At 40.3% G+C, this 21,595-nt stretch overlaps 2 long non-coding RNA genes across 2 annotated transcripts; both read left to right on the top strand.

The window, feature by feature from the left end:
• The first annotated feature begins 16,880 nt into the window (after positions 1-16,880).
• Positions 16,881-18,140, top strand: LOC124677706. Its single transcript, XR_006994203.1, has 3 exons — positions 16,881-17,253; positions 17,373-17,543; positions 17,761-18,140. It is a non-coding gene; the product is annotated as an uncharacterized LOC124677706 (long non-coding RNA).
• Positions 18,141-18,957: 817 nt separating this feature from the next.
• LOC124677155 lies at positions 18,958-20,057 on the top strand. The gene is made up of 2 exons (XR_006993957.1): positions 18,958-19,736; positions 19,814-20,057. It is a non-coding gene; the product is annotated as an uncharacterized LOC124677155 (long non-coding RNA).
• The last annotated feature ends 1,538 nt before the right edge of the window (positions 20,058-21,595 follow it).

Genomic DNA, 21,595 nt, shown 5'->3' with positions numbered 1-21,595 from the left:
TGCCATCCATAGCTCCCTGGACTTGATCCAGTAGCTAGGATGTAATGGTACTTGCTTGTGTTGCCTAACATTGATGCTACTATATGCTTGTTGCATGGATTAGTTATGTATTCATGTCTGGATGAATTATTTATTGATGAACTGCTTATGCAGTGTTGATTAAATGACTTGCTAAGCATGATTTGATATTCCCATGATCAATTGGGAAATAAATGAAGTCTGAAAACATTACTGGATAATGATGACTTAATGCTTTGCTTTAATTTGGATGGTTTTGTGTTTGTTGTGACCTCAGTACCATTGCTACTGACTGGTTGCTCACACAATTGGATGGATCTTGTTGGCTACTCATCTTTGCTTGCATAGTTGGGGATCATAATTAATATGAATGCCATTATGCTTGCCTGTGAAGAAAATCTAGGGTTTTCCTGATGGTTTCTTGCTTAGGATCTCACTGGGTGGTCCTTGGTAGCTACTATTCCTAGTAATCCATCTACTGGTACTATATGTGCATGTGTGCACATCTGTGCATTTGTTCTAATTGATATGCACAAGATTTGTATCTGGATGGCTCTAGTTCTAGTGGTTTTTCTCTTCTGCCAGTGATCATTGGTGAAAACCAAGTGATGATCACCCCTTGAGCATCTGCTCAAACCCATGACCTGTGTCATGCATGAATAATGGATTGGATCCACTGGATCCACTCCAGGAACTAGGTATACCTTGTTCCAGCTCCTAGAAAGAAATATTGTGTTGATGCAGACTTCTGGTTGGTTTATGTTCATAGCCCTTCACCTCCAGCTCTTGGTTGATCTCCTCCTTAGGTCACCATGCTTCTCTGGTTTATTACTTGGTGGTTTTGGATGGATGATTGATTCTGTGAGGGTTGTGGTGTTCTTGAGCAAGAACAGGATGAACTATATCCTATCTCTCTCTCTGGTTGCCTGGTGAATGTTTATCTGGTCGACTATGCATTGTTTCTAGGGTTTGTGCACCATTTATACCCTGGCTACTTCTTCTCTGGCCATGCCACACAAGCCTGGCTTGGCTTGATGACTAAGCCATGCCTTGCCTTGTTGTTGCTTGCACAACAACTCATGAGCAGTGTGCTCATATGCTGAAACTTGAGCCCCTGAGTGTGCTCAGGTTTGGTCTGCTACATCTTATCCTTGTGTTGTCCATGGTTTTGGACAAGCACAAGTGTACATGACACTTGGTTCCTTCCAAACTACATTCTGGCTTTCTAATAAACCCCTCGATAGTATTTCTGTTTTGTTTTGCAGGTTTTGAAGGTGAATATGACTACAAAAGCATTTCTTCCAAGTCATTAGTCTAGGATTTTAGTTTAGGATCAAACAATGTAATCTTCCTTTTATTTCTGTTTATTTTTCATTCAATTCTTGTATCAAAAATATTGTAAAGACAATGTATGTGTGTGTATATCAATAAAGCTCAAGGTTTCTCTAAGAGCTTAATTATACTTGTAATAATTCTATTTCTAAATGTTTGTTGTATTCATATTTCAATTTGAAATTCAAAGTCTTTTGAACTTATGAGTTGTATTAAATTATGAATTCATTTTTCATATTCACTATTACTTATTGTTTATTCTTGAGTTATCAATTCAATATTACTTGTCAAATGAAATCAAATTCCAAAAATCAACAAGATACAAAAGAGTTCATGTCAAAATTCATAACTCAACTTGCCTAACCCTATTTGCAATTGAGAGAACCTCGATCCCTCTTAGGTTTAGTTGCAATAAGGAGCGAAAATTTCCCTCGTTTTGCGATGAAATGCACATCCCATTCCTAAATCTACCCTTCGTTGATCCTATGTTCTGGGTTATTACATGGGCCCACCTGGTGCCCACCGACCTCGCCCTTCCGCCTATAAATTGCCTCCAACGCGAAAAACCCTAAAACATCAAGCCTCCGTCCAAGAAAAGTTATGTTGCCACCGTCATCGTCCAAATGAGTTTCGGGGGTCAGAAGTTCCTGATCTGGCACCCTGCCGGGACGGGGATTGACCCCCGGAGCCATATCCATCGACTCCACCGCCTCCACTTCGACTCCATGATGGTTGATACGTCTCCAACGTATCGATAATTTCTTGTGTTCCATGCCACATTATTGATGTTATCTACATGTTTTATGCACACTTTATGTCATATTCGTGCATTTTCTGGAACTAACCTATTAACAAGATGCCGAAGTGCCGCTGTCTTTGTTCTCGCTGTTTTTGGTTTCAGAAATCCTAGTAAAGAAATATTCTCGGAATTGGACGAAATAAAAGCCCGGAGGCCTATTTTCTCACGAAGCTTCCGGAAGTCCGAAGACGAAACGAAGTGGGGCCACGGGGAGCCAAACCCTAGGGCGGCGCGGCCCCCCTTGGCCGCGCCGCCCGTCATCCGGGGCCCCTGTGCCCCCTCTCGACTTGCCCTTCCGCCTACTTAAAGCCTCCGTGACGAAACTTCCAGTACCGAGAGCCACGATACGGAAAACCTTGCGAGACGCCGTCGCCGCCGATCCCATCTCGGGGGATCCCGGAGATCGCCTCCGGCACCCTGCCGGAGAGGGGAATCATCTCCCGGAGGACTCTACACCGCCATGGTCGCCTCCGGAGTGATGAGTGAGTAGTCTACCCCTGGACTATGGGTCCATAGCAGTAGCTAGATGGTTGTCTTCTCCCCATTGTGCTATCATTGTCGGATCTTGTGAGCTGCCTATCATGATCAAGATCATCTATATGTAATTCTATATGTTGCGTTTGTTGGGATCCGATGAATAGAGAATACTTGTTATGTTGATTATCAAAGTTATGCTTATGTGTTGTTTATGATCTTGCATGCTCTCCGTTTCTAGTAGAGGCTCTGGCCAAGTTTTTACTTTTAACTCCAAGAGGGAGTACTTATGCTCGATAGTGGGTTCATGCCCGCATTGACACACGGGACGATGGATGAGAAAGTTCTAAGGTTGTGTTGTGCTGTTGCCACTAGGGATAAAACATTGATGCTATGTCTAAGGATGTAGTTGTTGATTACATTACGCACCATACTTAATGCAATTGTCCGTTGCTTTGCAACTTAATACCTGGAGGGGTTCGGATGATAACCTCGAAGGTGGACTTTTTAGGCATAGATGCGGTTGGATGGCGGTCTATGTACTTTGTCGTAATGCCCAATTAAATCTCACTATACTCATCATGATATGTATGTGCATTGTCATGCTCTCTTTATTTGTCAATTGCCCAACTGTAATTTGTTCACCCAACATGCTGTTCGTCTTATGGGAGAGACACCTCTAGTGAACTGTGGACCCCGGTCCAATTCTCTTTACTCGAAATACAATCTACTGCAATACTTGTTTTTACTGTTTTCTCTCGCAAACAATCATCTTCCACACAATACGGTTAATCCTTTGTTACAGACAAGCCGGTGAGATTGACAACCTCACTCGTTTCGTTGGGGCAAAGTACTTTGGTTGCGTTGTGCAGGTTCCACGTTGGCGCCGGAATCTCTGGTGTTGCGCCGCACTACATCCCGCCGCCATCAACCTTCAACGTGCTTCTTGGCTCCTCCTGGTTCGATAAACCTTGGTTTCTTTCTGAGGGAAAACTTGATGCTGTGCTCATCATACCTTCCTCTTGGGGTTGCCCAACGAACGTGTGAAATACACGCCATCAAGCATATTTTCTGGCGCCGTTGCCGGGGAACCGAAGAAAGCTACACCACAAAGATTTCTAACTCCCACGTCAACTACGCACCAAGCATATTTTCCGGCGCCGTTGCCGGGGAGATCAAGACACGCTGCAAGGGGAGTCTCCACTTCTCAATCTCTTTACTTTGTTTTTGTCTTGCTTTATTTTATTTACTACTTTGTTTGCTGCACTAAATCAAAATACAAAAAAATTAGTTGCTAGTTTTACTTTATTTGCTATCTTGTTTGCTATATCAAAAACACAAAAAAATTAGTTTACTTGCATTTACTTTATCTAGTTTGCTTTATTTACTATTGCTAAAATGGCCAACGCTGAAAATACTAAGTTGTGTGACTTCACAACCACGAATAATAATGATTTCTTATGCACACCTATTGCTCCACTCGCTACTACAGCAGGATTCTTTGAAATTAAACCTCGCTTTATCGAATCTTGTTATGAAAGATCAATTTTCGGAATTAGTTCGATGATGCTTGCTGCCCATCTTAATAATTTTGTTGAACTATGCGAAATGCAAAAATATAAAGATGTAGATGGTGATATTATTAAACTAAAATTGTTCCCTTTCTCATTAAGAGGAAGAGCTAAAGATTGGCTGCTATCTCTGCCTAAGAATAGTATTGATTCATGGACTAAATGCAAGGATGCTTTTATTGGTAGATATTATCCCCCTGCTAAAATTATATCTTTGAGGAGTAGCATAATGAATTTTAAACAATTAGATACTGAACATGTTGCTCAAGCTTGGGAAAGAATGAAATCTCTGGTTAAAAATTGCCCAACCCATGGATCGACTACTTGGATGATCATCCAAACCTTCTATGCAGGACTAAATTTTTCTTCGCGGAATTTATTGGATTCAGCTGCTTGGAGGTACCTTTATGTCCATCACTCTTGGTGAAGCAACAAAGCTTCTTGATAATATGATGATCAACTACTCTGAATGGCACACGGAAAGAGCTCCACAAGGTAAGAAGGTAAATTCTGTCGAGGAATCCTCTTCCCTGAGTGATAAGATTGATGCTATTATGTCCATGCTTGTGAACGGTAGGCCTAATGTTAATTCTAATAATGTTCCGTTAGCGTCATTAGGCTCAAAAAGAATATGTTGATGTGAATTTCATTAAAAATAACAATCACAATGATTCTAGGCCATACTCTGCTAATGGTAACTCTTATGGTAGGTATGCTTCACCTAATGAAGAAAAGATGTTAGAAATTGAAAGATCCACCAAGAGTTTTATGCAATCACAATATGAGCAAAATAAATTGTTTACTAAAATTATGAATGAGCAATCTACCTTGTTGAAGAATATAGGAAATCAACTTGAAAATCTGAATAGGGAAATCTCGGGGTTGCAAACTAAACTTGCTAGTGCTTGAAACCCGAATCTCATACATGTCCGCATCACAATCTTCTTTAATTAATAAAATGGCTGCTAAACCTGAGGATTTAGATGATAAAATTACTACTACAGCAAATGCCATCCAAGTTAGAATTAATGAGAATATAAGATTAATGGCTGAACTGCGTGCTAGGTGGGATAGAGAAGAAAATGAAAAACTAGCTAAAGAGAAGAATATAGCTAAAGTTTGGACTATTACCACCACTAGTAATGCTAATGCTACACATGTTGCTGCACCTCCTACTCATACTAATAAAAGAATTGGTGTTAGCAATGTTTCCACTTCTAATGCAAAGCGCGAAAACTGCTCGAAACTGCTAAAACTGCTGAAACTGCCTATGATAAAGCTGCTGAAATTTTTTCCAACATTGGGGATGATGATCCCATTGCTTTAGATTATAATGGTTTGAATTTTGATGATTGCCACATCTCTGAAGTTATAGAGTTCTTGCAAAAACTTGCTAAAAGTCCTAATGCTAGTGCTATAAATTTGGCTTTCACGCATCATATTACAAATGCTCTCATAAAAGCTAGAGAAGAGAAACTAGAGCGCAAAGCCTCTATTCCTAAAAAGCTAGAAGATGGTTGGGAGCCCATCATTAAGATGAAGGTTAAAGATTTTGATTGTAATGCTTTATGTGATCTTGGTGCAAGTATTTCTGTTATGCCAAAGAAAATTTATAATATGCTTGACTTGCCACCGCTGAAAAATTGTTATTTGGATGTTAATCTTGCTGATCATTCTACAAAGAAACCTTTGGGTAAAGTTGATAATGTTCGCATTACCGTTAACAATAATCTTGTTCCCGTTGATTTTGTTGTCTTGGATATTGAATGCAATGCATCTTGTCCAATTATATTGGGAAGACCTTTTCTTCGAACTGTTGGTGCTATTATTGATATGAGGGAAGGTAATATAAAATATCAATTTCCTCTCAAGAAAGGTATGGAACACTTCCCTAGAAAGAGAATAAAGGTACCTCATGATTCTATTATTAGAACAAATTATGATGTTGATGCTTCATCTCTCGATGTTACTTGATACACACTTTCTGCGCCTAGCTGAAAGGCGTTAAAGAAAAGCGCTTATGGGAGACAACCCATGTTTTTACCTACAGTACTTTGTTTTTATTTTGTGTCTTGGAAGTTGTTTACTACTGTAGCAACCTCTCCTTATCTTAGTTTTGAGTTTTGTTGTGCCAAGTTAAGCCGTTGATAGAAAAGTAAGTACTAGATTTGGATTACTGCGCAGTTCCAGATTTCTTTGCTGTCACGAATCTGGGTCCACCTCCCTGTAGGTAGCTCAGAAAATTACGCCAATTTACGAGCATGATCCTCAGATATGTACGCAACTTTCATTCAATTTGAGCATTTTCGTTTGAGCAAGTCTGGTGCCATTTTAAAATTCGTCAATACGAACTGTTCTGTTTTGACAGATTCTGCCTTTTATTTCGCATTGCCTCTTTCGCTATGTTGGATGAATTTCTTTGATCCACTAATGTCCAGTAGCATTATGCAATGTCCAGAAGTGTTAAGAATGATTGTGTCACCTCTGAATATGTCAATTTATATTGTGCACTAACCCTCTAATGAGTTGTTTCGAGTTTGGTGTGGAGGAAGTTTTCAAGGATCAAGAGAGGAGTATGATGCAACATGATCAAGGAGAGTGAAAGCTCTAAGCTTGGGGATGCACCCGGTGGTTCACCCCTGCATATATCAAGAAGACTCAAGCGTCTAAGCTTGGGGATGCCCAAGGCATCCCCTTCTTCATCGACAAATTATCAGGTTCCTCCCCTGAAACTATATTTTTATTCGGCCACATCTTATGTGCTTTTTCTTGGAGCGTCGGTTTGTTTTTGTTTTTTGTTTTGTTTGAATAAAATGGATCCTAGCATTAATTTATGGGAGAGATACACGCTCCGCTGTAGCATATGGACAAATATGTCCTTGGTTTCTACTCATAGTATTCATGGCGAAGTTTCTCCTTCGTTAAATTGTTATATGGTTGGAATTGGAAAATGATACATGTAGTAATTGCTATAAATGTCTTGGGTAATGTGATACTTGGCAATTGTTGTGCTCATGTTTAAGCTCTTGCATCATATGCTTTGCACCCATTAATGAAGAAATACATAGAGCATGCTAAAATTTGGTTTGCATATTTGGTTTCTCTAAGGTCTAGATAATTTCTAGTTTTGAGTTTGAACAACAAGGAAGACGGTGTAGAGTCTTATAATGTTTACAATATGTCTTTTATGTGAGTTTTGTTGTACCGTTCATCCTTGTGTTTGTTTCAAATAACCTTGCTAGCCTAAACCTTGTATCGAGAGGGAATACTTCTCATGCATCCAAAATACTTGAGCCAACCACTATGCCATTTGTGTCCACCATACCTACCTATACTACATGGTATTTTCTCGCCATTCCAAAGTAAATTGCTTGAGTGCTACCTTTAAAATTCCATCATTCACCTTTGCAATATATAGCTCATGGGACAAAATAGCCTTAAAAACTATTGTAGTATTGAATATGTAATTATGCACTTTATCTCTTATTAAGTTGCTTGTTGTGCGATAACCATGTTTACTGGGGAACGCCATCAACTCATTGTTGAATTTCATGTGAGTTGCTATGCATGTTCGTCTTGTCTGAAGTAAGGGTGATCTACACTGAGTTGAATGGTTTGAGCATGCATATTGTGAGAGAAGAACATTGGGCCGCTAACTAAAGCCATGATTCATGGTGGAAGTTTCAGTTTTGGACAAATATCCTCAAATCTCTAATGAGAAAAGAATTAATTGTTGTCAAATGCTTAAAGCATTAAAAGAGGAGTCCATTATCTCGTTGTCTATGTTGTCCCGGTATGGATGTCTAAGTTGAGAATAATCAAAAGCGAGAAATCCAAATGCGAGCTTTCTCCTTAGACCTTTGTACGAGCGGCATAGAGGTACCCCTTTGTGAAACTTGGTTAAAGCATATGTATTGCGGTGATAATCCGGGTAGTCCAAGCTAATTAGGACAAGGTGCGGGCACTATTGGTACACTATGCATGAGGCTTGCAACTTATAAGATATAATTTACATGATGCATATGCTTTATTACTACCGTTGACAAAATTGTTTCATGTTTTCAAAATCAAAGCTCTAGCACAAATATAGCAATCGATGCTTTTCCTCTATGAGGACCATTCTTTTACTTTCAATGTTGAGTCAGTTCACCTATTTCTCTCCACCTCAAGAAGCAAACACTTGTGTGAACTGTGCATTGATTCCTACATACTTGCTTATTGCACTTATTATATTACTCTATGTTGACAATATCCATGAGATATACATGTTACAAGTTGAAAGCAACCGCTGAAACTTAATCTTCTTTTGTGTTGCTTCAATACCTTTACTTTGAATTATTGCTTTATGAGTTAACTCTTATGCAAGACTTATTGATGCTTGTCTTGAAGTGCTATTCATGAAAAGTCTTTGCTTTATGATTCACTTGTTTACTCATGTCATACACATTGTTTTGATCACTGCATTCTCTACATATGCTTTACAAATAGTATGATCAAGATTATGATGGCATGTCACTCCGTAAATTATCTTTGTTTTCGTTTTACCTGCTCGGGACGAGCAGAACTAAGCTTGGGGATGCTGATACGTCTCCAACGTATCGATAATTTCTTGTGTTCCATGCCACATTATTGATGTTATCTACATGTTTTATGCACACTTTATGTCATATTCGTGCATTTTCCGGAACTAACCTATTAACAAGATGCCGAAGTGCCGATTCGTTGTTTTCTGCTGTTTTTGGTTTCAGAAATCCTAGTAAAGAAATATTCTCGGAATTGGACGAAATAAAAGCCCGGAGGCCTATTTTCTCACGAAGCTTCCGAAGTCCGAAGACGAAACGAAGTGGGGCCACGGGGAGCCAAACCCTAGGGCGGCGCGGCCCCCCTTGGCCGCGCCGCCCGTCATCCGGGGCCCCTGTGCCCCCTCTCGACTTGCCCTTCCGCCTACTTAAAGCCTCCGTGACGAAACTTCCGGTACCGAGAGCCACGATACGGAAAACCTATCGAGACGCCGTCGCCGCCGATCCCATCTCGGGGGATCCCGGAGATCGCCTCCGGCACCCTGCCGGAGAGGGGAATCATCTCCCGGAGGACTCTACACCGCCATGGTCGCCTCCGGAGTGATGAGTGAGTAGTCTACCCCTGGACTATGGGTCCATAGCAGTAGCTAGATGGTTGTCTTCTCCCCATTGTGCTATCATTGTCGGATCTTGTGAGCTGCCTATCATGATCAAGATCATCTATATGTAATTCTATATGTTGCGTTTGTTGGGATCCGATGAATAGAGAATACTTGTTATGTTGATTATCAAAGTTATGCTTATGTGTTGTTTATGATCTTGCATGCTCTCCGTTTCTAGTAGAGGCTCTGGCCAAGTTTTTACTTTTAACTCCAAGAGGGAGTACTTATGCTCGATAGTGGGTTCATGCCCGCATTGACACTGGGACGAGTGACGGAAAGTTCTAAGGTTGTGTTGTGCTTGTTGCCACTAGGGATAAAACATTGATGCTATGTCTAAGGATGTAGTTGTTGATTACATTACACACCATACTTAATGCAATTGTCCGTTGCTTTGCAACTTAATACTCGGAGGGGGTTCGGATGATAACCTCGAAGGTGGACTTTTTAGGCATAGATGCAGTTGGATGGCGGTCTATGTACTTTGTCGTAATGCCCAATTAAATCTCACTATACTCATCATGATATGTATGTGCATTGTCATGCTCTCTTTATTTGTCAATTGCCCAACTGTAATTTGTTCACCCAACATGCTGTTCGTCTTATGGGAGAGACACCTCTAGTGAGCTGTGGACCCCGGTCCAATTCTCTTTACTTGAAATACAATCTACTGCAATACTTGTTTTTACTTGTTTTCTCTGCAAACAATCATCTTCCACACAATACGGTTAATCCTTTGTTACAGCAAGCCGGTGAGATTGACAACCTCATCTGTTTCGTTGGGGCAAAGTACTTTGGTTGCGTTGTGCAGGTTCCACGTTGGCGCCGGAATCTCCGGTGTTGCGCCGCACTACATCCCGCCGCCATCAACCTTCAACGTGCTTCTTGGCTCCTCCTGGTTCGATAAACCTTGGTTTCTTTCTGAGGGAAAACTTGCTGCTGTGCTCATCATACCTTCCTCTTGGGGTTGCCCAACGAACGTGTGAAATACACGCCATCAATGGTTCGTGAGTAGTCCCCCCTTGGACTATGGATTCTTGGCTGTAGCTAGTTGGTACTCTCTCTCCCATGTACTTCAATACAATGATCTCATGAGTTGTCTTACATGATTGAGATCCATATGATGCAATCGGTGTTGTGTTTGTTGGGATCCGATAAATTTTGGAATTGTGATCAAATTGTTCATCATGTTATCATACTACTGTTATTTAAGATCTTGCATTTTCGCCGGTACTTGTAGTTACCTTGATCAAGTACTTGCATTATCTCCAAGAGGGAGTATTTATGCTCGATAGTGGGTTCATGCCTCTAGTTTTCCGGAAGAGTGACAATAACTTCTAAGATTGTAGATGTGATGTTGCTACTAGGGAGAAAACAACAATTTTTTGTCTAAGGATGATTCTATTGTTTACTTTACACACATTGCTTAATGCGATAGTCTCTTGCTTGCAACATAATACTGAAAGGGGTTCGGATGATTACATGAAGGTGGATTATTAGTCATAGACGCAGTTGGATTATGGTCTATGTATTATATTTTAATGCCCAATTAAATACTACAGTAAACTTTATCTTATCATAGCATGCATTTTCATGCCCTCATAATTATCAATTGCCCAACCGTAATTTTTTCACCCAACGCATGTTATTTGGAGAGTTACCACTAGTGTAGATAGCTGGGAACCCCGGTCCTTCTTTCATTATCCTTGCTCTATGGTCAACTACGCACTGGAATATTTTCTGGTGCCATCTTCTCTGTGTTACTGCTACTGCTGCTGTTACTATTGCCATTGCTCTCATACTACTGTTGCTTTCACATCACCCCTGTTACAAGTGCTTTTTCAGGTGAAGCTGAATTGACAACTCCGCTGTTAAGGCTTATAAGTATTCTTTACCTCCCCTTGTGTGGAATCAATAAATTTGGGCTTTACTTCCCTCCAAGACAGTTGCGATCCCCTATACTTGTGGGTCATCAAGTCCCAAAGCTTCTTCATCAATGCGTAGCTGAAAAAATGGTTGTCGGTTTCACTCGCCATCGGGAAAGGTAATCCGCCGAGAATTTTTTTTTTGCAGATGACTATGGTTTGTGCCGTCCAAAAAAAACGGGCGGGTAAAGGGTGGACCAAATAGTTTCTTATAGTACTCCGTTATAAAGATTTTAAGGTTTTCTTTACGATAATGGACTTTTGTAGCTCGGTCTACATGTATTCCTTTTTTCGAACCTATAAAATTTTCATTACAAACATGTTAAAACAACCGGAAAATATAATGTGATGTAGACAATATTGTAATCTACAAGTGTGTAAATTTTCAGAATGAAATATATTATATTTTGGGCTCAACAAAAATAACAAATTTTGATTTCATCATCGGTGAAGAGTAATGAACACTACACTAAAATCTAAATTTATCATTTTATGAGATTTTGTCATTTTTACTAAGTCAATCTGAAAATTTACGCACCGATAGATTATGCATTTTTTCAATGTTTAGGCATTTTTTCAAAATTTTCTAAAACTTGAAAATTTGAACTTTTGAAGTTTGAATAAAGAAAAACAAAACCGGGCTACATGTAGCGCGGGCTACATTTGACGTTTTCGTTTCTTGACTCATTATAGTCCCTTCATCTTGTTCAAACTAGAACATTCTTTTCTTCGATCTTTCCATTAGCAATGAGGTAAAAATATTTCGTATTATTTCACACTTCTTGAATGTGTTTTACCTTAGCGCGTTGAGCCTACTTGGGCTTTTCATCATGCCTTAGTTTAGCTAAACTAACACCAACCTCCTTTTTAGCCGCCCTCTTGGCTTCAGCCTTAGGGCCAAGTTCGATAGGTAGGATTACAACGATTACTTTTTAATATATTTATTGGAAACTTTACCATCATTATTACTCTTCATTTTTTTTTGTTATGGTTCGATCAAACAAATTGTTGGTTCAATACAATATCCTCGGGGAATCAAAATTGCAATCATGTTTTTTTCTTCTCATTTGTATGTTTTTGGAAGACCATGAAACAAAGAGACATTACGATTTTCTTCTGTGCGGGCTGTCTAATTTTTGGTTAGATCGCAAAGTGATTGGCGCTTGGTTTCCTCCATGTGGTTCTAGTGGGCTGAAGGGAGGGTCTTCAGAAATTCTAACTGATCCCGAAACATATTTTGAAAAGTTAAAAAATTATAAAAAAAATCACTTGTAGAGAGACATGTTCTACTTGCGCATGTAAAGTTTCACGTAAAACCGATATTTTTGTGCCCATACGGTAGAAAACATGTCAGTTATTGCTGAAACAACTTTGTGAGCATGTAACATATCAAGGTATACACGGGACATTTTTATATTGTTTGATATTTTTAAATATATCGAAAATGTATTTCAAATAAAGTGTACATATGCAACCGGGTGCAGAAACACCCTGTCTGGAAGGTCTTGTGCTTCTGATCATGATATGTATGTAATAATAGGTTATAGTTCGGTTCAGTTTTATAGACTGGTAAAACCGGATTCACTCAATTAAAATTGATTTATTGCCATCAAAATAATTGTCGAATAATTTGGTTTTTAAAATTTTACGCCCACACCTGACGGTGATCTTGTGAGCAAATTTGCCGCGCGTGGCACCACACGCTGGTCGAGCCCATATGTGTCTCAATCGGTCACTGTACGTTGTGGAAGCCCCGGAATAGACGTGCAGTTCGACGGGCGAAATCCACGTCACGTCAAACAGCGACCCTGGCAGATTTACGTACGTGCACGCACTAATAAACAACAAGAAATGGAAAGAGCCGGAAGCTGCGCTGTCCTGCTTGACAACAGCCACTCCGTCCTGTCCTGTGGCATGTAACAATATGCGCTCGTTCGCGACGTTGGCGTCTTGGAGCTACTCCATCCGTCCGTGAATAATTGTATTACGTTTTTTTAGAAGTTAAGTGTTTTTAAAATTTGACTAAGTTTTAACAAGAAAATATAAATATATGTAACACTAAATTGCTATATTATTGAAATACGCGTCAAGATAAATCGAAAGATACTACCTCCATCTACACCTGGGCAAAGTTCGGGCCGGGCCGGGTTTGGGCTGGGGTTAAAAAAGCCCGCGGGTAAAAAGTCAAGCCCGAGCCCGGCCCGGCCTGACCGTCGGGCCTGTAAATTAAGCCCGAACCCGGCCCAAACGAGCAAAAAGCCTGGCCCGCCTCGAGAAGCTTGGCCCGACTAGGCTAAAATGCACAAAAAAGAAGGCCCAAACCCGGCCTGGCCCGACGTTCGGGCTCAGATTTTAGGCCCGAACCCGGCCCGAAGTGCAAGCCCGACCCGGCCCGGCCCGGGATTTTCGAGCCGGGCCGTCCGGGCTGGGCTTCCCATGCCCAGATGTACCTCCAACCCAAAGCTTAAGATTTACTTCCTATGTCCGCAAATAAGTGCACGTTTTTCTTTTTAGTAAGCTAAACATTTTTTGAAGTTGACTAGATTTTTTACACAAAAGTAATAACATATATGACATCAAACTACTATATTATTGAAATACATCTTAAGATGAGTCTGGCCTTATAAATTTGGTGTCATAAATGTTGCAACTTTTTTTTCCTAAAGAGTTAATCAAAGTTAATTTTTTTTGACTTAAGACATGTCCTAACGTACACTTATTTGTGAACGGAGGGAGCATATTATTTTCAGAAATTCAAACCATGTAAAGTTTTACTAAGCTTTTACCAAAATTATTAACATGCAAAATATAAATTAATATCATTAAATAGATAATGAAATATTTTTCGTACGATATCTATAAAACATTATATTTATTCATAGAATGTTCTAAAAGTTTGATCAAACTTTACTTGGTTTGATTTTATAAAAAATATAAGCATTAAGCTTTGGGATGGAGGTAGTATTAGTTTGTCATAAATGCTACAATATTTCTCTAGGGAGATGGTTAAAGTTAATAAAGTTTGACTTAATACATGTTCTAATATACATTTATTTGAGGACAGAGTGAGTACCTAGTAAACAGCCTGAAACTTTACCCTTGTTCATACCCACCGGGTGTGCACTCATTGGATACTCGGCAGGTAGATAACATATCACATATTACACTTCCTGCAAAAAAAAAAAACATAACATATCACATAAATTATTCACAATTTTACATACATTAGTAGTACATTTGGTAAGAAAAAAACAATTATCTCAACATAAGAGAGGCATATGAGTAGATGAAAATTATAAAATTTAGAAATCACCACTTCATACTCATAAGTCAACAAGCTAGACAGGTCACGTGGGCACCTAGTCAAGGTGCCGACGACAAGAAGCCGTCGGCAAATGCCATTTTGGCCGTCGTCATAATACTCTCTTGGCACAACCCATTTGGTCGTTGGCACAGTCCTTTAGGTGGGACCCGGCGTAGGCCTGACAACCGTTAACCCAGGAAGATCCTCACTTTTCAAAAAAGTATTTTAAAAATCATTTTTTTGAGGCAATTTTAAATTGTTTGAGATTTTAATCTCTAGGTCGAATTATTTATAAATAGTCAAACTTTCCACTCGGCCACTCATCCTCAAACTGTTTACATCCCAACACACCTAACTTCTTCGTTCCTTCTTGATGAGCTTTCGGCGGAGGAGTTATTCTTTGTTGACAATAGTACCTATCAATCCTATTAACACTTGGGACCTAACATCACACTTCTTTATTATTTGAATTCCAAAAAAAACATTTGACTCAAGACCAATGAATACATTTTATTTTTAAATAATAAATCTTCAAATTATAAAACAAAATTTTAGTTCTTTTTATAAAAATCTAAACCTGAAAAACTCCTATTTTTTTTTGATTTTTAGGAATCTAAGAACTCGATAAACGGATGTAGAATGCTCAAATCGGATATAAATTTTTCTATAGATACGTTTTCATATAAAAGAAGTTTTCATCGAAGGTCGTTTGCAACAAGAAAACCTGTTTTACCGAAACATGACACCATTTTGCGTAATATATCAAAATTCATGTTTGTAAATTTCCCTAACAACTAGAACATATAATACATGGTTATTTCAAAGGATTTTTTTTTGAAATTTCTAACATTTTCTTATATTTTTTCGAAACAAAAAGATTCTGGTGGTGGGTGGTGGAGGGTGTGTGGAGCAAAAAAGAAAAATTGTGACAGCACCTTTGCCGTCGGCATTGGGATGAAAAGAAAAAAAAGGAAAAAAACTTGTGCCGACAGCAAACCCGTCGGCACAGGCCAACGTCGTTGCCTCTCCGTCACGGTGGAGTCCCCGGGGCCACATGTCTGTCTCCGTGCTGATGGCTAAACATGTGTCGACGGTAACCTGTGTCGACTACCAAGTTGGTGGTCTGCCAGGACCGGGTCATGTGCCGATGACCCCATGAAAAAGCTGTCGGCACAGGATTTGACCGTCGGACCCTTGTACATTTCCTGTAGTGATGCAGATTATACACGTGTCCTACCTGTGATTTAACATGCAAATTATGGGTACTGCTGTGCGTATTGTTTTCATATATGCTCATATGGAGACAAAACCTGCAGGTACCTATACGGTGGTAAAAGTGATGTTTCTTAATGCCTACTATTTCATATCTGCTAATACGGTTGTACTTTTGTTGCTAGGGCTAAAGAACCGTAGTGGGAATTTTATTTTCTTAGTTTTTTAGAGTATTACGTTGTTACCGAGTGTGTGTAATTGATATCTTTTAATATTAATATATATTATTTTTATCGAAAAATGGATATGATACTCACAGGTACCTATACTGTGGGTAAAATTGTCTTCTTTAGTGCGTGCTACTGCTGTTACGTTTGCTTTGACACGTACAACACAAACAAAAGCTAAAGTGCCATCAGCTAGTTACGTATCTCACGGTATGATTGCTGCACCCCCATGGAGCTCTCACAGGCGTTTGGATTTTGGGCCGTCCGATCGAGCTGACGTGGCGCGATCTCGGCCGGCCGTTCGTCCAGGGCTCTGAGGCCCTCGCGCCAACCCGCAATTTATCCATGGGTCGTGTAAAGCCCGTCCGACCCATTCGCTCCGCATCCTCCAATCCTCTCGCGTGATGTCCTCCCCAATCCCCTTGTCTCTCTCTCCTCTCTCCCACCCTGCTCCGCCGCCATCCACCCTCCTCCACCACCGTTCGGCTCTCCGTGCGCGTCTCTCCTGGTCGAGCTCGCAGCGCCGCGACGCCGGGAGGAAGCCCATGCCGCCGCTGGAGGAAGCCAAGGCCGCCGCTCGCAACATCCCCTCGCGCCATCACGGAGAGCCGACCGAAGCGGCCGACCGTAAGCGCCGCGGCCAGCCCTCCGCGAGCAAGCGGGAGCGGCGTCGCCGATGGAGAGCGGCGCGGCCATGTAGGAGCAGCGCCGCCGGTGAAGCGCGGCGCGGCCTCCTCGCGAGAGGCGGCTGCCGCACAGCACCTCTGCCTCGTTCCTTCCTCCGTCCTCCTCTCAATTTCCCTCCCCGTCGTCACTGCATAGCCGGCCCTCTTCCACCTCCGCCTCACCCTGCTAATCCATGCCGGCACAAGGAACATGGATGGCCCTCTCCTCACCCCCACGCGCTCCCTCGTGTTCTTCCCCGAGTCAGTAGGCGAGGAGACGGACGCGGAAGCCTCTCCATGGCATGCCGGCGTTGGAAACGGCGGCGAGCGGAGGAGTGGCGGCAGTGAGGGCCACCATGGTTGTCTCTGCGGAGCCTCACAGCGCAAACAGTAGCAGTGCGGCCCTCACAGCCACGAGGCAAGGGGCGCCACCATGGATTTTCCTTGGAGCTCTGCCATCGAGCCCCTGCCCCGTTCAGCTCGGTGCAATCGCCGGTATCGAGGAAGAACACGCCCAACCATGTCCATGACGCAGCTCTTCTTTCAGGTTGCCTCTCCCCCTCCCCCATTTGTGTGTAACAGTCTAGAGAAATCTACGCAAGCCAACTGTTTGATGATATGTCTATGAGTCATCAAATTGTCTTTTTGCGTTTTTTTATGTTGTAGGTGTTGCAGACACCGGCATCTACCATGAAGCTATTCATTTTGGTCATGTCATTGTACATGAGCAGCCCGCAATAAGCTGGGACTGCCTCCCTTGTGTGGGGATCAGTCATCTTCTCCTTCACCAGATTCATTGGCGTCGCCACGGACAAGATCTGCTCTTTGTCCTTCCATGTAAGAACACGGTGACTTCCCTTCTCTACTTGCCACCGTTATTTGATCCGCGAAATTACTCCTATCTTCATTAGCAACATCTTATTGAAATTACTGCTCATAAGAGAAGCCACGTATTTTAGATTTTAAGTGGAAAGGCTTCATCTCTTGTGTGTATAACATATGATGCAAGGTGTGTCAGTGTTCTTTTTGGATAATATTTCTGGTTGTTGTGTAGGTTTTGCGCAGATTTATGTGATGGATTTTGGCAATGAAACATCAATTATGTCCTTGCCAGTGCCGTAAATGAACCAAGAAACTACAGTAGGTATGGATGCAGTATTTGTACTCCAGTTGATCAGGTTTGTCTTTTACTTTCTTCATATGGATGAAAAAGATAGGTTAATATGGGTTGTTCATATTCATGTTTGTCTGTCCAAGTAAAAACAGAAGGAACCAGATTATTTTGTAGCCTGGTTTTCAGTTATTCTTTGTTTCAGTGAGTTTTTTTGTGTGGATCCAACTATTAAATTGTGTGGAGCATGTAAGAAATGCGCTGATGTTTGTTTGTCTATTGTACAGATATATATTATATATATTCTAAGTTAATTCATCAATTATATGGTACTTTCGCCAAAATATGGTCTGCGTTTCTTGCAATCTGATATTATAATATCCTGGGGAATTATAATAAAATTTTAAAAGGTGAAAACTAATGCTGAAGGTACATATACTCCTCTTTGTTAGTTTTTCTCTCGATGTTCGCCATGTTATCTTTAGTTGTTTGGCAGTGGTATTCCATAATAGTTGTCGTAGTTGAAAATACTTTTGGATGGATCTTCCACAAAATATTGGTCTTAAGCAGAAGATATGCAAGCTCACCAACCACTGCAACAAAATTGTCATACTTTGGCATCAGTTGATTGTTCATATTTATCATATGGCCTCGCACATGTGAATGAGCTTTGGTCAACTGTGAGAGATACCTGTTACCCTTGGCATTACTCGTCTATCCTCTTACTCTTGGGGATGTACTCGGCTGTAGATAGGTGCATGTGTAAAGCCAAGTAATGACTGTAAAACCTTGTTTGTTCGGAGTTAGATTGATCAAAAGCTAAGTGGATTATTTATGTGTTCCTGAAAAAATTGTCTATGGGAGCTTGATGTAGGTTTATTTCACATGAACTATAAGGCGGCCATGTTGTTTTTATCCCCACCCTCTCTTGGTTTAATTCCTGGAGTTGCTAGGTTACTGTGTGATTCTAAGGCTGACGTTTAAGGTCATCACTTCATTACATTTAAGAGGGAGGAAATACTGGAAGCTAATTGCTTAGGGAACGACAACTGTCTGATCGAGCTTGCCGACTGTCCGAGCTATTTATCTTTTCACCGCCTGAAATAAAAAGGAGCCAGTGGTAAATTCTTACTCAAACTCATTACACCCTTGTGCAGTTTCAAAGACATTTCATGAGATACAAATGTTTACAGGGCTTTGTGCAAATATCTGGAGCTTAGGTTTTAAGATTGGTTGTGCATATCAACCATCTCATAAAGAACATCTATACACAATCAGTGTTTTTAGTGTGGATATACTTCTCCACATCCTTCCTTCAAATACTTTTTGTCTTCGCCTTTTTTGCTTCTGATCTGCAACTAGAGATTACTAAAACAGCTCCAGTCTGAAGTTAGTGTTTTTTTAGACAAATCTGCCTGTTCTCCCATTTTTTGTTGCTTCATGATGAGTAGAACGCCTTCATTTTTCAGTCTGATGTGGTTTGGTGAGTATAAATAACTCACCTGACTAGCAGATGCAGAAATGTTGTAGATATATTAATTCTAGGTAACTTCCATATTCTTTTCTATGTGACTACTCACCTGACTAGCAGTCGCCAGATGTGCAAACTATATGTTCTTTTGGTTCTCTTTGTTAGCGGATACTTCTTCTATGTACCCAATAAAATGAAACGGTGCCTTTTTCTTTTCATTTAACCAATGCGAAAGGCAGGGTCGCGCTATGCTGCGCCCCAAAATTCGGTTGCAGTCCAAGCATTCTGATACATGGAGACTGTCGAAAATGTCCGGAAGGGCTTCAACTATGCTGAGCTGGAAAAACAGGAGAATGCGAGCCAGGTCCTTCTCTGGAAGATGAAAGAAAATGATCAAAACATGGAGAGAAGTCCAATAATAAGCTGAAAGAAGTTGCCAGATCCTATGGTAACTACATGAATATTGTGTGTGTTTTCACCCGTCGCATTCAAGATAGTTTCTCAGAACCTCACTCTAAACTGCAGCACCTTGGATGACAGATTGTGGCTACTGATCTTAATCAATAAGCGTTGGAGTCACATGACATGCTCAAGACCATAGGGCCTTGTTCTATATATGACTGAATCTGAATCATTTGTGTTTAATGTTTTTTCTGAATTATATGTAAATAATGGAACAACTCTCTGTAAACCCAAATGGAATGCCTCCATGTTATTTTTGGAACCATGTATTAGTATCTGTACGTAACATATTTTCCCTGTTTTCTCCTCTTCATAAGCTGATAATTTTTCATTGTGTCCAGTAAAATAAAATTGATAATTGTTCTGCTGAACAAATGAGGTCTATGTGAATATTTCCCGTATCTGAATATTGGTTTGTTATAGCAATCTTGCTCCGTTCCTGTGCTTGGTGTAGTACAAAAGTAGAAGCAAGTAGGAGCTTTGCTATAATTGTGCATGCCTATATTATTAGTCACTTACCGAGAAAACAGAGCTATAGATCTCATGTAGTACTCATCTTGCTATATATTTGTGTGCCTTCCAATACTACATCAGCTTAGTTTTGCTACTCTTCCATCTTCATGCAGGTTAGTTTGTTTGTCATCGGCTTGCACCATCAGTACTGGGCATTTGGATTATTTGATTTGTCTCTCTCTGACACTCTCCATACATCACAAAAGATTATTTGGTTTATCATCAGCTTGCAGCATCAATAATTTGAATTTTGAGCCATACCTCATGATGTTCCACATGTTGCAGGTTCAGGGTTCTGTACTAAGATAAGCTAGCTGAGTATTTGTTTCAGATTTTTTGAGAAGATCACAACGATTAGTGTGTATATCAGGTAAGGTAAGCTCTCTGTGGTACTAGCCATTTTTCTTGAGCTTAGCCCTTGAATCAGTTTGTGTGTTAGCTTAAACAGGCTTATGTTACTGACATCTTCTTTCTTTTCTCTTATACATTTTGTTCTTATTACTCGCCAGTGGCAGCTCTAATTATAAAACGTTCATCTTTAGTGTTCTTTCATACCTTGTGCTCATAGTAGTTCAATGTAGCTTCTTTTGAATATAAAAGCGGTAAGTGCGTACATGAGGCAGGTTTATAAATTCAGCCATAAGATTCTTCATTTATAATCTCCCGTACGGGGAGTTCATGTTCATTTATTATATTATAATCTCCTATGTGGTAAGGATGTGAGAATTAAATACTCCTTTGGTGACCCTAGAGCATATGATTCAACAAACCTCATTAATATAAATGGAACATGCATTTCTTTTGTTCTTGTTTTTGGCTCTGTTGAACTTGCTGAACAAAAATACATTACACATGGTCAAGCTGTTACAGGAGATTAATTGTTTGACATTTAATGGGCACCGAATAGGTGAACTATAGACTTCGTTGCGAAACGTTGCTTTAATTTTTCCTGCACTTTTACTTGGAGAGATGCAATGGGAGGAAACAAGTAGTTTCATAAAATTTTGAATATGCATGTAGACATACTATATTATTTTTAAGCGAAGAATTCAAGTATTTGACAAGAAAGTGATGATCTGTCTAATGTCATATGCACCTCAGTTTGAGACATTTTTGGATACCAAGGAGAAACCGGAGGTCAGGATAAGTGAAGTCTTTGACCGAATAAGATGTTTGTTTCTCTGTTTCAAATGTAAGTGTTTATCCCAATTTCATCCTATTTATTTTGCTTTCAACCCAAAAAAATATTATCATGTTTTGCCTAATTTTTTTCATCGCTATACAAGATGTAAATATATGTGAAATTCACGGGATCGTGCGCCAAGGCGTCCC

The sequence above is a fragment of the Lolium rigidum genome, chromosome 7 (assembly GCF_022539505.1).
Source record: "Lolium rigidum isolate FL_2022 chromosome 7, APGP_CSIRO_Lrig_0.1, whole genome shotgun sequence".
In the NCBI taxonomy this organism is placed as follows: domain Eukaryota; kingdom Viridiplantae; phylum Streptophyta; class Magnoliopsida; order Poales; family Poaceae; genus Lolium; species Lolium rigidum.
This window is presented reverse-complemented; position numbering and strand designations above follow the sequence as displayed.